Source organism: Vombatus ursinus, unplaced genomic scaffold (assembly GCF_900497805.2).
Source record: "Vombatus ursinus unplaced genomic scaffold, bare-nosed wombat genome assembly UNPS02014798.1, whole genome shotgun sequence".
NCBI classification, from domain to species: Eukaryota; Metazoa; Chordata; class Mammalia; order Diprotodontia; family Vombatidae; genus Vombatus; species Vombatus ursinus.
Window position 1 is genome coordinate 31,901,492 of NW_020954576.1, and position 19,088 is coordinate 31,920,579.

Consider the following 19,088-nt stretch of genomic DNA (forward strand, 5'->3'; position numbering starts at 1 on the left):
TTTCATTTGAAATGAAAGGTAAGTGGGGGTCAAAACAGTCAGTATTACCAGGCAGGTTACTGGGTTCACTGACATGGGATGTTTGCATTAATTGTAGGAGGTTGGATAGACTAATGAGCTTGTAAAATGTAGAGGTCATTGAAGTAAAATTTCACACACAGAATGGACTAGGTTTTCCTGGGGTCCCATATTTATAGTTATAAAGTGAAATTTGTCTTGAAAGAGGCAAATAGTCTCTATTGATATTTATGAAAATTATGATATCATTATCATAAAACATCTGCTATTGAGTAATCAGCAACCACGAGTCTACCCTTCCCTTACTTTGAGACTCTTGATAAGTATCTTCTCTGCCAAGTCCTTGCTTCTTCAACTACAAAATAGAGTATCATATTGATTAGCTCTGATATGGTTTGGGTTGCTAGGAACCCTGAAATGAAAGGGTACAGGGAGGATATGCCTTGAAAGAATTCGATCACTCAAGTTTTCTTTCAGTCATAGTATTGAGGTTTATTATAACACCAGCATCTTCAGTTCCTGACCAAACTCTAAACACTCCACATCACTTGTTTCAGCTGCCTTCATGGCCATTGGAACAAATTGTTCTCATCTACCCATTCATCAGGGAAAGTCTTCACATGCTTGGCGTAGACTTCCCCCTAACTCACTGACAGGTTTGAGGCCTGTTGGTTACACTCAATCTGGTTCAGCCTATCTGCTGAGATGGTTTGTAGAGCTGTGACCATTGTGCATGCTACACCTTCTTGGAACCACAGGTGAGAGTTGGGTGGCAGGGAGACACCAAGGGTGGATGAGCAGCCCTCACACCAGAGGTGCTAGTCCTCCTTGAACACCCACGGAAATATTAAAGTTGAATGTGAAAATGATTCCTATGGCAAAGAATGGTTTGTCTAAAAGGCACAAATAAAATACCATATTTCCAAGGACCAAAAGGGCAATCCAAGAATGTCCTAGTTATTAATGCAATAATCATGGTTAGTCATTAATATCATTTAAGTCATATTCGTAGAGAATTTGATAAACTTAGGTCATAAGCCAACAGTTTTTTTCATCTGTAAAATGGGATTGATAATACTTGCACTACCTTCCTTATAAGGCTATTTTGAGGGAGATGTTTTGTAAACCTTAAAGTCAGTCAATTAGTCAATATTTATTAAGTGCCTATCAAGTACCAGAAACTATACTGAGTGCCGGAGATACAAAGAAAGGCAGAAGACAGTTCCTGCCTTCAAGGAGCTCACAATCTAATGGGAGAGACAATGTACAAACAACTTTATATAAGCAAGCTATATATAGGATAAATTGAAAATAATCAACAGAGAGAAAACACTAAAATTAAAGGGGATCAAGAAAGGCTTTCTGTACAAGGTGGGATTTTAAAAGACACTTGAAGGAAATCAGGGAAGCTGGGAGGCAGAGATGATGGAGAACATTATATGCATGAGGGACAGCCAGGGAGAATGCCTGGAGATGGGAGATGGAGTGTCTAGTGTAAGAAATAGCAAGGAGGCCAGTGTTAGGAATGCAGAGTATGGGAGGTGGTGTAAGAAAACTGGAAATGTGTGTGTGAGATGTTTAGGAAGGTATCTGAATAACAAACAAAGGATTTCATATTTTATCCTGAAAGTAAAAGGGAGCCCCAGGAGTTTATTGAGCGGCAGAGGGTGGGGAGTGGGTGTGGGGGGTCAGTGGTGACATGGCCAGACCTACACTTCAGGAAGATCATTTTGCCAGATGAATGAAGGATGGACTTCATGAAGAGAAAATTGCATCAGGGAGACCAACCAGCAGGCTATTGAAATAGTCTAGGTGTGAGGTGATGTGGACCTATAGCAGAGTGGTAGCTGTGTTGGGGAGGAGTTTGCAGGAGATGTGATAGGTTTTGATTGATTTGATTTGATGGGCTTTGCCACAAGATTGGATGGGGGTGGGGGTAGGGGTGGTGAGAGAGAGTGAAGAGTCAAAGATGACATCTAGTTTGTGAACCTAGGTGACTCTGGGAATGGTGGTATACTTAATAATAATAGGAAGTTGGGGAGAGGGGAGGGTTTAAGGGGAAAGATAATGAGTTCACTTTTGGACATGTTGAGCTTAAGATGTTTACAAGACATCTGGTTCAAGATATCTAATAGGCAGTTGGAGATATGAGTTTGGAGGCCAGCAGAGAGATTAGGGCTAGATAAGTAGATCTGAGAATCATTAGCATAGAGATAATAATTGAACCCAGGGGAGCTGATGAGATCACCAAGTGAAATAGTATAGAGGGAGAAGAGACATAGGGGTCCAGGAACCAGAGTCCAGGACATAGCTTTGATGGGCACCCACAATTAATGGATGTAACTTGGATGAAGATCCAGCAAATTCCCTGGCCCCCTCCACCCCACTCCAATTTTCTGCTTTCCTTCTGGTCTTGGCTACATTTGTATAAACCCTTTTTAATTTAATGTATTAGAAATTACCAATTTTACACCTAACTTTGCTTTCTATCTCTTGTTTATTTATGAATTGTTCACTTATCCTTAAGTCTGATAAGTAATATGTTCTGTGTTCTTCTAATTTTCTTGTAATCTCTTTTGTGAAAAATGATTTTTAGTAATCATCTTGGAGATTCAGAGTTTCTCCCAGCCCTCTTCTTTCAAAGTCTTGACTTTAAGTTCAGTTTTCAGAAGGACATTTTCGATAATGAGATTGCATTGATTGTCCTTATCCTGGTCAAACACCAACACACGTTTGCAAATAATTTAATCTAAGACATGGAAGCCCCATTGTGTTTTGCTCAGGCTTGGGTAGGAGACAAATTCTTCTGTGTAGATAGCCCAAGGCTGCGAGCGGTCTGCTATGGTTGGGGGTGGTCTGATGAAAGAGGTATTTACTCCCTCAAAGGGCAAATGATGATGGGGTGACATTGCGGTGGGAGAACTGGTTTGGAGTCAGTAAGAATACCAAGGCCAGAGTCCTTCCAAGCAGGGCTTTATCAGCATAAAAGCAAATGGAACCAAGCAATTCAGGATACTGGTTGGTTGGGTGGTAGGGGAATGGGGACTTGCTAATATCAGAGCTGAAGGGGGAGTAACTGATGGAAATTTGGTAAGGCATAATCTTTGTGCTATGCAAGCAAAAAAAAAAAAAAAAAAAGACTTGCACTTGTGCTTTACTGAGTCTTCCAGGTGGCTATCATGAAATAGCTACACTTTCACTCTTGAGAGTCCCTTCATTATCATATTTGACTTCACGGTAAGTTACTATTGGGCATTGAGGAGTCTCGTTGTACTTGTGAGATCTTGGGAAAATCCCTTGACCACAAGGTTGCTGGTGATAGGGTGGGCTAGGGGGTGGTGAGGTTGCCCATTCAGCATATGGGGGAAGTAGTTGTCTGCTCAGTTATGGGGAAGTATTTGTCTACTCTTTGGGGGAAAGGGCTAAGAATATAGGGGAAAGGGTTGCCTAATAAGCATATAGGGAAAGGATAGGGCCTCACTGATCTGGGGGGGGGGGGAATAGGACTTTGCTGTTCCTACTCCAACATCAGCTCCTTTTGGAAGGATATATAAACCTGGCACCCTAACCCCAATATGAGCTCAGTTTGAATACTGCAGCTTCTATGCAATACATGACCATCCGCTTTGAGAGAAATAAAATTATGGATACAAGCTAATTCTGTTTGTCTTTCTTAGACCAAACTGTGTAAGGTTGACATTTTATATCTAGGTCATGTATCTTTTTGACCTTATCTCCTGTCCTCTCCTTTCCTCCTCTCCTTTCTTTCCCTTTGCCCACATGTGGCACCATGCCCATGTGTTCTGAGGGTGTTCTGCCCAAAGGAAGATAAATTTTGATGGCTGAAACCTACTTAAGTTATCTTGGGGTTTAATGGCTAGATTTTTTTTCTTAAAGACCATTCCTTAAACCCAATTCACTCTGGCTCTCACTGATTGGACAACAATAGCTCCCTACCCTGGAACCACTTAATGGTTATTTTTTGGGCCCTCTGGGATCAGAGTGAATGTGAAGAGTAATTGTTTCTCCTTTGGCCAGCAACTCTGAGGGTTTTCCCCTCCCAGTTTGATTTTTTTGGGGAAGGGGGTGATTAAAGGGGCCATCCATTGACTCGTTTCTTAAATAGGCCTATTCATTGAATTGATGTTGCCTCACTCAAAGTGAGAATTCGGAAAGACCTTACTTAGCATAAAAAGGCCAAGGCAGGGGTGGGAACCTGCGGCCTTAAGGCCTCTTATAGCTTTTAAAGCCTCAGGTTTCCCTTCCCTGGGCCAAGGTCTCCCACTGCATTCTGGGCCATCTCCAGTCCTCCTGATCTTATTTGGCCACTGGACCCAAGTGAGTCCGGAGGAGAAAGGGAGGCTGGTGACTTTGCACAGCCCTCCCTCACTCAAATTCAATTCAATTGCATGTCATATCATCATCTTCCTGATATCATGGTCATCTTTGAGAACGAAGGACAAACCACACAACCAGTAAATGGTGTAAGATATTGGTCTAGATCCAGTTTCTGCCATATTGCTTTCCAGTTTTCCCAGCAATTTTTACCAAATAATGAATTCTTATCCCAATGTCTTAAGTGTTTACACTTGTCAAATCCAAGGTTATTATGTTTATTTGCTGCTGTAAATTGTATGTCTACTCTACTACATTGATCTCCTTTTCTATTTCTTAGCCAGTACCAGATAGTTTTGGTAATTACTGCCTTATAATACAGTTTAAGATCTGGTATTGCTAAACCACCTTCCTTTACATTTTTTTTCCCATTATTTCCTTTGATATTCTTGACTTTTCTTCCAAATGAATTTTATTTTTTCTAATTCAGTAAAATTTTTTTTGGGTAATTTAATTGGAATGGTATTGAATATATAAACTAGTTTAGGTAAGATTGTTATTTTTATTATATTGACCCTGCCACCCCAAGAACAATTAATATCTATCCAATTTATTAAATCTGATTTTATTTGTATAAAAATTTTTTAAAAATAATTTTGTTCATATAGTTCCTGGGTTTGTTTTGGCAGGTGTACTCCAGGTATTTTAAACTGTTTAAAGTTATTTTAAATGGGGTATCTTTTACTCCCTCTTCTTGCAGAGTTTTGTTTGTGATATATAGAAATGCTGGTGGTTTGCATGGATTTATTTCATATCCTGCTACTTTGCTAAAATTATTAGTTGTTTCAACTAACTTTTTAGTTGAGTCTTGGGGATTTTCCAAGTATATCATCATATCAGCTGCAAAAAGAGATAGTTTTATTTCCTCATTCCCTATTGTGATTCCTTATATTTCTTTTTTCTTTTTTTTTTTTAGTGAGGCAATTGGGGTTAAGTGACTTGCCCAAGGTCACACAGGTAGTACGTGTCAAGTGTTTGGTCTGAGGCCAGATTTGAACTCAGGTCCTCCTGACTTCAGGGCCAGTGCTCTATCCACTGCGCCACCTAGCTGCCCCTCTTATATTTCTTTTTCATCTCTTACTGCTATTGCTAAGATTTCTAATACAATATTGAATAATATTGGTGACAGTGCCCTTGTTTCACATCTCATCTTGCTGGGAAGGCTTCTAGTTTATCCTCATTACAAATAATACTTGCTGATGGTTTTAGATAAATGCTTTTTATCAGTGTAAGGAAAACTCCATTTGTACCAATACTTTCAAGTGTATAACAGTTGAGTATAACTTGAGAAATGAGTGTTGAACTTTATCAAAATCTTTTTCTGCAACTACTAATGTAATAATATGTTTCTTAACTTTTGTTGTTGATGTAATCAATTATATTAATAGTTTTCCTTATGTTAAACCATCCCTGAAAAAAATTGGGAAAAAAATTTTTCATGGAGAGCTTATCAGGTAAAGGTCTCATATACAAAGACTTCTGCCAAATCTATAAGACTACAAGTTATTCCCCAATTCATAAATGGTCAAAGTATATGAACAGGCAGTTTTCCAATGAAAAAATCAAAACAACTTATAGTCATATGAAAAAATGCTCTAAATCATTATTGATCAGAGAAATGCAAATTAAAATAACCTTGAGATGTCATTTTACACCTACCAGATTAGCTAAAATGATTGAAGGGGAAAGTGACAAATGTTGGAAGAGATGTGGAAAAATTGGGGCAAAATTGGTGGAATTGGGACCTGATGCAACCATTTTGGAGAGCAATCTGGAATCATACCCAAAGCATTATTAAATTACCTATGTGCTTTGTTTTTTTTTTTAAGGCAATTGGGGTTAAGTGACTTGCCCAGGGTCACACAGCTAGTATGTGTTAAGTGTTTGTTCTGAGGCCAAATTTGAACTCAGGTCCTCCTGACTTCAGGGCCGGTGCTCTATCCACTGCGCCACATAGCTACCCCACCTATGTCCTTTGACTCAGCAATACCACTACTAGGTCTATTTCCAAAGACGATCAGGGAAAAAGGAAAATAACCTATATGTTCTAAAATGTTTATAGCAGCAATTATTGTGGTGGCAAAGAATTGGAAATTGCAGGGATGTCCATCAATTGGGGAATGGTTGAACAGATTGTGCTATATTATTGCAATGGAATACTACTGTGCTATAAGAAATTATGAGCTCAATGCTCTTAGAAACACATGGAGAGGCTTTGCATGAAATAATGAAGAGTGAAATGAGTAGAACTAAGAGAACCTTATATACAGTAATAGCAATATTGTTTTAAAAAGAATTTTGTGTGAATAAGTTATTTTGATTATTATAAACACCAAATTAACTATAAAGGACATATGAAGAAAGATGCTATTTGCATCCAGAGAGGGAACTGATGAATAGAAGTTTATATAGAATAATTTTACACACATATACCTATTTGTGTCTAATAGTAGCCATCTCTAAGGCAGGTGGGAGGGGGTTGTTAAAGAAGAGAAAAAAGGAAAAAAAGAGAGATTTACATGATAATTTTGTTGTATATTTGAAAGTAATAGCAAGTTGTACATAATAGATTTGCAGTTTCATGTGCAGCCATCTTTTTTATTGTATTACATTATGGAAATACTTGTTTTATTCCATAAACTAAAAATAAAATAAATGTAAAAAAAGATTCAGCGAAAGAAGATTGAGGAGTGGTCAGACAGGTAGAAAGAGAATCCAGAGAGAGTAGTATCAGGAAAACCTGAGAAAAGATAGTATCAAGGAGAAGAGGGGGATTGACAGTGTCAAAGGCTGCTGAAAGATCAAGAAGGATAAAGATTGAGAAAAAACCATCGAATTTGGCAGTTAAGACATCATTGTTAACTTAGGAGAGAGCAGTTTCAGTGGAATGATGAATTTGGAAGCCAGGCTGTAAGACATTAAGAAGAGAGTGAGACAAAAATAGAGGCACCTGTTATAGATAGTCTTCTCAAGGAATTTACCCACAAAAAGGAGAGCTATCAGATGATAGAGGAGATGGGTGGATCGTGAAGATTCTTTTGAAGAAAGGGAATGTTTGTAGGTAGTAGGAAAGCAGCAACTATGTGGGGTGTGATTTAAGATAAGTGGGGGGGTGATGGAGGAGGCAATCTTCTGGAAAAGACTGAATGAAATGAGATCACTTGCACATATGGGGTGCGGGTGAGTTTTGCCTCGACAAGAAGGTCAACCACAGTATATGAGACAATGGTGAGGGAGGAAATAGTGGCAGAAGGCAGTTGGGCAATATGAAATGAGGAGAAAGGGGTAGGAGACAGTGCTTGGCCAATGACTTCCATTTTCAGTGAAGTATGAGGCAAAGTTCTTAGTTGAAAGGGGAGAAGGAGATGGAGCCATGGGAGGGGTTTGAAAAGTGATGAAAAGGTTTGGAAAAGTCCCTGTGGCAAATAGGGTGATGAAGTAATTAGGAAGTATCAAAGGAATGCCTTGCTCTATAAATCTGAGGTATTATTTATTATGCTTGATAAAGTACAGAGCCATGAAGTGGGGAGATTATCTTTTACTTTTCAGAATCATAGAATGCTGTTTTGGAAGGGACTTTATGGGCTAGATTAATACAAACCCTTTCATCTTAGGAATGAGGATACAGGGGCCCCAAGAGAGGAAGTTGTTGTTCAATCATTTCCTACTCTGTGACCCCATTTGGTGTTTTCTTGGCAAAGATATTGGAGAGGTTTGCCATTTCCTTCTCCAGCTCATTTTACAGATAGGGAAACTGAGGCAAATAGGTTAAGAGACTTGCCCAGGGTAACAGAGTTAGTAAGTGTCAAGTATCTGAGGCTGCATTTGAACTCAGGTCCTCCTGACTCCAAGGCTGGAGCTCTATCCCCTGTGCCACCTAGTCTTCCCCTCAGGTCTTTTTTCCAAGGCCAGTTCTCTATTAACTGTATCATGCTGCTACTCAAATACAAAATAGATACTAAACAAACAGATTATGGTATAATGATTATGACATCTAGGGGAAGGGGGAAGCAGTAATCATACCCTAAAATACCCCTAAATTGGCCATAGATGACTGGCACAAATATCCATCTAATTATTCCTCTCTCCCATTAACTGCTCTCTGATCTGGTTTCAGAGTCTACCACCTTGATTAGGTAAAAATTGTCACGGCAGTGAGTTTCTGACTATGCCTAAACTTAGTTCTCCAATTAAAACTCTAGCCAACCCTGAGCCCTCCCACCAACTACTGGAGTGAACTGAGCTGTCATGATTCAATCACATTATCAGGACTAGACTGGTTTTAAAATATGTAACACATATAGCAATAGACACTCTTCTTTCCAATAGCAAAGAAATGGTCATTTCTTTACAGCCAGTCATTCATTCATTCATTCAATATCTATTAAGCAACTACCATGTATCTAGCATTCTTTTTTTGAGGGGGACATAGGAGATATAAGAAAAATATAACACATGGCTCTTGCCTACATTCCGAGTGGTGAGATGAGCACACATGAAAACTTAAGTAAATAAAAAGAAAAAAAAAATCTCCAAATGATTCAGCACCAATTGAGTAGCACTACTACTGGTATGGATTTAGTTTATCTCTAAGTCCTCTTGTGATTATTTCTGCAGCCTCACAAGTACGTCCACATTCAGCATAGCTCAGGAAATACGGAGACAAGCACACTGCTTATCCTTCTGATCACTGACTCTTTCTCCATCCCTTCCCCATCCATTTGTCTCTTAATCAAGTCCATTGCATGGGTCAGATAGGACTACATTAGACTTAAATAGCTCTGCCAGAAAATGAATCTCTCTTATGGGGGTTGACTTTCAATTTGTATGCTGTTTCCTAAAGTCAATGCTCCTTCACTAATTTAAAATCGACAATATTCAACATTTCCAGGATAACTCTCCCCTACTCCACCCCATTCCCAACCCCTCCTCTGCCTATCTTTCTCTTTCCTCTACCTTCTCTTTCCTATACCTTTTAAAAATTATTTCTAAATGAGATAAATCACATACTCCACAAACCTTAAAGAACTTTAGAAATGCCAGCGATTATGATGATGATGATTTTTTATTAAGTGATAGCTCATCCTAGATCATAGCTCTAAAAGCTGGAAGGAACTTAGAGACCATCTAGTCCAACCCCTTCATTTACAGATGAGGAAACTGAGACCCAGGGAGGTTAAGCAACTTGTCCAAAGGCATGCTGGTAGCTAGCATCAAAGTCAAGGTTTGAAGCCATGTACATTGGCTCAAGAGTCAAGTGCTTTTTCTGCTGTAAATATCACTTCCTAAGGATCATGTATATATACATGTGTGTGTATGTGTGTGTATGTGTGTGTGTGTGTGTGTGTGTGTGCATAAATAAAAGTATATGTACATATGGGACAGGTAGATGGTGCAGTGGATAGAGTGCCAGACCTGGAGTCAGGAAGAGTCATCTTCCTGAATTCAAATCTGGTCTCAGACATTTAATAGCTTGATGACCCTGGTCAAGTCACTGAACTCTGCTTGCCTCAGTTTCCTCATCTGTAAAAAAAATGAGCTGGAGAAGGATATAGCAAACCACTCTAGTATCTTTACAAAAAAAACCCCAAATAGGGTCAGGAAGTATAGGGCATGGCTGAAACAACTGAGCAACAACAACAATATATACATATAAGATGGAATAAACATGTTCAGTTCATATGTTAAGTTAAAATAAAGCTCTTTTATGTTTCAGTTTTCTTGGCCCCTTCTTTATGTGAGGTATCATGCTAGTCACTGGGGTTACGGTTGGGGAATGTTTAGAGATTAAACAGGGTGTTCCTGTTTTAAGGAATGTAGTAAAGTTTTAGAGTTTTAAGTTATTAAAGCTTAAAAGTGCACTTTTGTGACAGGCTACATAAGAAGAAGCCTCCTTTCCAGGGATGTGCTTCATGGGCTGTCCTTCAAGGACTGCTACTTTGGTCTTATTCTGAACATAATTTGCCAATTGAACATGATGGCTGAGGTTTGCCAAAGCACCCACTGTGGAAGCAATAATAGACAAACACAATGAACTTAGCTATGATACTGGAGTAAGGTAAGAGGGCCATAAAAGCCGCTGAATTGGAAGAAGAGTAGATATTGCTTGGCATCCAGTTTGTGTGGTCTGAACTGTCTCGTGAAAGGTGAAAGCAATTCCCAACTAAACCAAATGAACCTGGAGCAAATTATTGTGGCAAGGAATGAAGGAAATGTTATGGCATCTCCTCCTCCTTCCTTGTGCTATTTCTTTTAAAGACAAATCCATTACAAAAGCATCCCTGAGAAATAGCTCCCAGAAAAAGGCAGTGTGGACTGATGAGGCAGATTGGTGGTATAGTAGGTAGAATGTGACCTAGAGTCAGGAAGACCTGAGTCTGAGACACTTACTAGCTATGTGACTCTGGGCAAAAAAAAAAAACAAAACAAAAAAACCAAACAAGCCAAAACTCTGTCAGCCTCGGTTTCCTCATCTGTAAAATGAGCATAATAATAATAATGATACCTTCCAGAGTTGTTGTGAGGATAGAATGAGATAATATAAGTAAAGTTCTGTATAAATGGTAGCTATTGTCATCATTAGTGGATAGTGAACTGACCTTGAAGCCTTGAAGAGCTGGATTCAAGTCCTGTTTCTGAAACATATTGGCTGTGTGACCCTGGGCAAATAATTTTACCTCTCAGTGCTCTAGGCAACTCTCTAAGTTGTAGAGAAGGGTCTGACCTGCATTGGTAGAGGGACTTTCCTCATCTGGGAGTTCCCTTTAACCATTGAAATCCCAGGTTTAGTCCTTATCCATACATGGAAATGAATAGTTTTGCCTATTTGAAGAGGGTAGTTTGACCAAGCCTTTTAAGTATTATTTAAAAAAGAAAGTTACTGGGAGAACCCAGCAAGTAAATAGGATCTTGGTTTTTTGAGATGATTTTTTTTTCTGCCTCTTCTTGTCGGAGACATATGTCAGAGGATAAGAATTGGAAATCAGCCATGTGATCTTCTAGTCTATCCTTCAGGAGGCAAAATCCAAGATATGGCTGCTACGTGTTTAGATAGGAGTTTATCTGGATTCATGCAGCCTTGTTCTTGGGGGGCCAACTAAGGGTAGAGACATCTGATGATTTCCTGGTTTACTTTTACTCACTGGATAAGGGAAAACATTAAAAACTTTTCAGAGCTACAATCTTAGTTGTATGAGTAGAAATAGCTTCAAAGAGCACTGAACTTGGGAGTCGCAAGACCTGACATTGGAAAGTTCCCTTATTACCTGTGTGTCCTTGGGGAAGTTACTTAACGTCTTTGATTTTCTATTTTCTAGATGGTAAAAATAATGGGGGTTGGGCTAGATGCTCTCAAAGGTCCCTTCCAGTTCCATATTTATGGTCCTATAATTCTATTTTCCCTCTGGAAAGTTCCTGTAGGCAGGGAGTGTTGCATTTTTGTCTTTCTATCCCCAACACCACCACCAATTTAAATGAAATGCTCAGTTCCTAATAGGTGCATAAAAAATATTTGATTGATTCTTTTTTTTTTTTCTAAAAAGAGATCTTAAATGAAAGAGACTAGAGAAAACAGCCAACCCTGGAGTCTTCAATCTGTTGAGTGGAAAGTGTTTGGTATCTAATGCTAAATGGACTGCCTGACAGCTTTTAGGAGGAAAAGGAAGAGAAGGAAGGAAATAAGCATTTTTATAGCACCTACTATGTGCCAGAGACTATGCTAAGCTCTTTATTTTACTAATTTCCACTGGTTAAATGGGCAGGTCAGGCACAGGTTACTACATAGGTATTTCTTCTCTTGCTTTCTCCTCCTCTCCCCCTTTGCCCACCTCCCGCCTTTCCCATCTCAATGCTTCATCAGTTCAAGCTTGAACTGAACTCCCATATAGTCTTAGGAAGGTGACATCACCTCTGTGCTTGAATACAATTAAAAAAAAACCTAACCCAGAAAATACCATTTGAAGTGTAAGTAAAATACTGAATCCTGGATTTTTAGAACCAGTGCACCATAGTGTTGGACTTGGAGTCAGGAAAAACTAGGTTCAAACCCAGACCTGTGGCACTTCTCATGGGCAAATCACTCTGAGTCTCAGTTTCTTCACCTGAAACAACATGTGATACTTAACTCACAAGGTTGCTGTGAAGCTCAAATAATGTAAATGTTTATAAACTACTTTGCAAAATTAAGCATCTGGTCACTTGCCTTTGGGCTAAATTCATTACAATGAGTTAGAAAAATGACTCACTGTGGCTTCTTCTTAGGTTTTCCCCTCACTACTCTGTCTAACGCTCTTAGATTTTTGTTGGAGTAGCCATGGGGAGACCTGGACTGTACTGTTTCCTAATTTGTTTTGCTTGACTATGCATATTTGTTACAAGTGTTCTGTTTTTCTTTTCCTTTTTTTCCAATTGGGGAAGTAGAGAAAATAAAAGCTTATTAATTGAAAAAATAAAATTAAAAACTCCTCTAAGCACTTTTTAAGTCACTTGTTATTGCCAACCAACTGTGCAATATTTATTTGGTTCATTTTACCTCATGCTATTATGTAAGACTCATTGGCAGTCATCAATATCTGGTCTGCAGAAGGAACCATTAGGGCTGCTGGAAATCCAATTACTGTTAGCAGAGTGATGGTTCAGAAGTAGGAATGATGAAGATAATCTGAGCGTGAGCAACTTGGAAATTAATACCTTGATGCACTGTTTAATATATGAAATATTCCTGAGGCTTAAATCTCTGATCACAGCTTAAAGAACAGAGCATTTCTTTGTGAGCAAAATAAAATAGCAGGACATACTCTTTAGGTTAAAGAAGGCCTATTTTATTTTGTTTTATTTTTTGCTTAAGTAATCGAGGTAAAGTAACTTGCCCATGGTCACCCAATTAGTAAGCGTCAAGTGTCTGAGGACATTTTTGAGCTCAGGTGCTCCAAGGCTGGAGCTCTATCCACTGTGCCACCTAGCTGCCCCACGTTTATTTTCTTTTAAATAGCAAATACCAAAAGATGAACTTCTCCTTTCTCTCCCCAATTGTTTTAGCACCACAGAATCATAGAGGTATTTTATTTTATTTTTAAGAACTAAGCTAACCTCCTTGTTTTACAGATGAAGAAACAGAAACCTCCGACAGATTCAGGGTGGGACCACTTATAAGAATCTTATATTAATGGGGTCCCAAAATATTTCTTGAGTACATGAAAATGTAGGAAACTTGGGGTGGAAGGGCAAGGTTCCAGATGAGTGTCTCCAAATGGGGAGAAGTGCTCCTGTGCTTACAGCCCTGGTTAAGTGACTTGTCCATGAAAACACAGTTAATTAGTTATATATAGTTCAATAACAACTATAATTAGACAGAACTAGACTTTAAGTTTCAATTCCCAGGCCTATGTTCTTTCCCATTAAATCACACTGGATGGAAGAAAAGATGGAGGAAAAACTAATACATTAAGCAGAGACTAGCAATAGAGAGATTCTCGTTAGGGCACTATCATGGCACTGGAAAGGATCGCAAAGGTCATTTCTAGACCAACGCATGCCTGAACCCGGACCTTACAAGAGTCCCTGCTACAATGTCCCTGACCAGTAGTCCTCCAGATTTTGAAGACTTTCACTCGTCCAGAATGACTGCCATTCTACTTTAAGAGCCTAAATCTGCCTACATGCAACTTCTGCCCACCGTTTCTAGGTCTGTCTGCTGGGGCTAAGTAGAACAAATCTATCAACTAATCAACAAACATTTATCAAGCACTTACCACGTGCCAGGCACTGTGTTAGATGTTGGATATATAAAGGCAAAATTGAAACTATTTCTATCCTCATGGACCTTATATTCAACTGGGCATGTCCACATACACAAATATAGTTATACACAAAATACATGCAAAACGAATGCAAGGCAAATGAAAGCTTCCTCCATATGATAGTCTTTCAAATACTTGAAGACAACTGTCACATCTCCAGTAAGTCTTCTCTTCCCTAGGCTAAACATCCTTATTTTTTTCAATTGATCTTTATGTGTTATGGTATCCAAGCTCATTCATTTTGTGGTCACTCTGCTCTCACTTATCTGAGTCCTTCTTAAAATGTGGTATCCACAACTGAGCACACTCTTATCTAGTTGAAAACAAAAGAAGGGATGGTTGTTGGTAATTCAGTATATGAATGGTGAAAAAGTTGCAAAGGACTGTCATACCAGTCCTACATATTTTTTTTCCTTAATAGTGCTTTATTTTTTTCCAGTTACATGTAAAGATAGTTTTCAACATTCATTTCTGTAAAATTTTGAGTTCCAAATTTTTCTCCCTCCCTCCCCACTTCCCTTCCTGAGACAGCAAGCAATCTGTTATAGATTATATATGTACAGTCATGTTAAACACGTTTCCACATTAGTCATATTATGAAAGAAGAATCAGAACAAAAGGGAAAAACCACGAGAAAGAAAAAACAAAAAAAGTGAAAATAGTATGCTTCGATCTACAATAAGACTCCACAGTTCTTTCTCTGAATGTAGTTAGTATTTTCCATCATGAATCTTTTTGGAATTGTCTTGGATTATTGTATTGCTGAGAAGAGCTAAGTCTATCATAGTTGATCATTGCACAATGTTACTATTTCTGTGTACAATGTTCTCCTGGTTCTGCTCACTTCACTCAGCATCAGTTCATGCAAGTCTTTCCAGGTTTTTCTGAAATCTAACTGCTCATCATTTCATATAGCACAATGATACTCCACTACATTCATTTACCACAACCTGTTCAGCCATTCCCCAATTGATGGGCATCCCCTCAATTTCTTATTCTTTGCCACCACAAAAGAGCTGCCATAAATATTTTTGTACAAGTGGATCCTTTTCTGTTGTTTTTATGATCTCTTTGGGATATAGACCTAGTAGTGATAGTGATGGATCAAAGGGTAGGAGCAGCTTGGATGCCCTTTGGGCATAGTTCTAAGTTGCACTCCAGAATGGTTGAATCAGTTCACAACTCCACCAACAATGCATTAGTGTTCCAATTTCCCCACATCTTCCCTAACATTTATCATTTTCCTTTTCTGTCATATTAGCCAATCTGATAGGTATGAGGTGGTACCTCAGAGTTGTTTTAATTTGCATTTCCCTATTCAATAATGATTTAGAGCATTTTTTATATGATTATAGATAGCTTTAATTTCTTCCTCTGAAAACTTCCTGTTCACATCCTTTGACCATTTGTCAATTGGGGAATGACCAGTCCTACATCCCATGGGAGAAGACGAAGGCTATTTTGACCATCCTGGATGTCTGTCCATTCAGTGGCAGAGGCAAGAGCTCCATCTACTGGGCAATTGTCTTCACTTCTTCCAGTACGTTAGAAAATCGCTCTGAAGTAGAGAAACAGATTCTTAGAGCTTGAAGAGCCCTTACAGATCTTCTAGTCTATAGAAGTCCCTTCTTTTTTTTTTTATAGGTAAGAGTATCAGTATGTCCAGATAGAAAAGCTTTACCTCAAATCATTTAGCTGGTTAGTGGTAAAGCCTGGATCAAGAGCCAGTTTTCCTGACTCCTACTCCAGTCCTTTCTGTGGTCTGCCTCTTCAACCCCATTTGGGGTTTTCTTCACAAAGATACTGGAGTGGTTTGTCATTTCCTTCTCCAGCTCATTTTACAGATGAGGAAACTGAGGCACACAGGGTTAAGTGACTTGTACATAGCGAGGGATTAAAACAAGGACTGACTGGATCTTTGATTCTTTGGGTATGGGTCACTGCTGGATAAGGAAGCTTTCTCTTTTAATCTTCAGTACAGAATGTCACCTTCTCTGCTATTTACAGTCTTAGAGAATTGTTCAGGCTAATGGAGAGCTTAACTGACTTAATTGAAATGAGATTAGAAAATCTGTAAACTGAGCGCATTATGGGAAATGATCATTTGCATGTCTCCTGATACATTTGGAGATTTCACAGATTCACAGAGCCAGGACTCATCAGAAGCAGAATTTGAGCAAAGTTTTCCTGACCCTGTGGCCAGCCTCTATCCCTTTGCCATGCTCACCTTTCTAGAACAGTGGTGTCAAACTCAAATAGAAATGGGGCTACTAAATTGTATAGGAAGAGCTCTGTGGGTCATGTATTGACTTAGAAAACCATATAGAATATTATTTTTGTTTTATTGTATTTTGTTTTATTGTATTTCCCGATGATGCTTTAGTCTGGTTTTGGCAGTCCTTGGATTATTGTGGGCTGTTTCCTGTGGCTGAGTGTTTGACCCTTCTGTTATAGAATACTTGGAAAAGAAGTATGACTTAACAGTTAGAGAAATCAGGAAATGGATTTTGGAGTCTAGAAGACCTGATCTTCGACATACACTAACTGTGGGGTATAGGCAAGTCACTCAAACTCTCAATTCCCCAGGCAATTCTGGCAGACTAAAAGTCTTAGACTTTTGGCACAGTGGAATAGAATGAGAGGGCCTGGGTTCAAATCTCCCCTTTGATTCTAAGTATTTATGTGACCCTGGGCAAGTCATCCACTTTCCTGGGCCACAGTTTCCTCACTGGACTAGATGCCTCTGAGGGCCTTCCAGCTCTAAATCTGTCCATCCATGAAACTAAAACGTTGTAGATTATCTGCATCAAAGAGGAGAGCTTCTATGCCCCAAATTTCCCAAACTAGTGAAATCATAGGTCTGGACCAAAAAAGAAAAAAAACCCAAATAACTGCTGTAAGGTTCTGCAAACACTTTTAATAATAACATGGTAAGGTATATAGTATAAGTAGTACTACTCCATTTTATAGTTGAAAAAACTGAGGCACAAGGAATTTAAATGATAGCTTTCATGGTTAACAAGCAGGATTTAAATCTAAAACTCCTAACTTCAGGACCAAGGCACTTTTGCTTTTGAGAGTTATAATTTATCAATGATTTATGATGTGTTTGCTATGTACAGCCTACTATACAGGGTTATGACTTATCTAATAGTTTAGCTAAGATGTAGGCTCTACCCTAATAGAGTTTAAAGTCTCATAGTGGGAATGTTGCTTCAGTTAAGATTAGTTGGACAAGCACGATCTTTCTTGGGAAAGGTGCCAACAAGTTCAGGCTTGTCTTATCTGTTATTTGTCCCTTATGCCTATGTATTGTATAAATGCCCTCTCTATTTCTCCTTTTACTCTACACTTCCTCATTTTTGTCTCCACAGTCTTTTTGAATTTGGATAGCTATGACCACTGGTGAGAAGGAAGAAATGAATATCTTGGCAGAAGAGCAAGCTAATGTCACCTCCTTAGTCTTGACCACCCACACTGTCCTCTAAGCTATCTGGAGACTTTGGTGGCATCTTGACCCCAATTGGAGGTCACCGTGCTGATCACAAAGCACAATGAGTACCATTGGAAAGTTAGTCGGTTAATAAGCATTTACTAAGTGTCTACTAAATGCCAGACATTATGCTTAGTGCTGGGAATACAAAAAGTGGCAAAAACAGTCCCTGGCCTCAAGGAACTCACAATCTAGTAGGGAAGACAAAAAGCAAGCAAATATGTATAAACAAGCTTTAGACAAGACAAATAGGAAATAATTAACAGAGGGGTTGGGACAGGATTCCTATAGAAGAGGAGTTTTGGTTGGGAATTAAAGGAAGTCAGGGAAGCCAGGAGGTAGAGATGGTAATTAAGCATTCCTGGGCATGGGGGCAGCCAGAGAAAATGCCTGGAATTGAGAGATGGAGGGTCTTGTTAATGGAATGGCACAGATGCCAGTGTTACTTACTTGAAGAATATGTGACAGGGAGTAAGGTATAAGAAGACTGGAAATGTGTGTGTGTGTGTGTGTGTGGGTTATGGAGGGCTTTGAATGACAAACAGATTGTTTTGTATTTGATTCTGGAGGTGATAAGGAGCCCCTGGAGTTCACTGAGTTAGGGGGTGACATGGTTAGGCTTTAGGAAAATCATTTTGGTGGCTGCATGGGGGATGGATTAGAGTGAGGAAAGACTTGAGGCAGGCTAACCCACTAGCAGGTGATTATAGTAATCAGGGCATGAGAGGAAGAGGGTCTGCCCTAGAGTGGTGGTAGTTTCAGAGGAGGGAAGGGGATGTATTCAAGAAATGGTGCAAAGATGAAATCGAGAGGTCTTGGCAACAGATTGAATATTGGGTGGGGGGAGAGATAGTGAGGAGTTAAGGATGACAGCTAAATTGTGAGCCAAAAGGACTGGGATGATGGTGTTGCCTTCCACAATAATAGGGCATTTGGAAGGGAGGAGATTTTAAGGGGAAAGATACTAAGTTCAGTTTTGGACTTCAAAGGAAGAGAGGTTACTAAGTGATGGTGGTAGAGGAAGAATCTGGAAGTAGCAATGGGGAGCAAGAAGTATTCCAATTCCTTCACCTCAGCTCATGAGCCAAGGGGAATGAGTGAAGTAGTAGTTAGTACTAGAAAGGGTGGCTGCCAAGGAGGCTGTGTTATCAGGGGAGAGCCAGATCTCGGTGATTGCTAGAAGATGGAAGGAGTAGGAAAGGAAAAGATATAAGATGAAGGCAAGTCTGTTACCTACGGACCAGGCATTCCAGAGGACACAGTGGAAAAGGTGAGTAGCATTTGGTTGGAACTTTTGGGATAGGAGGTGAAGGAGTAATGCCCTACACTGTATTACCTAGTGTGTGTGTGTGTGTGTGTGTGTGTGTGTGTGTGTGTGTGTGTGT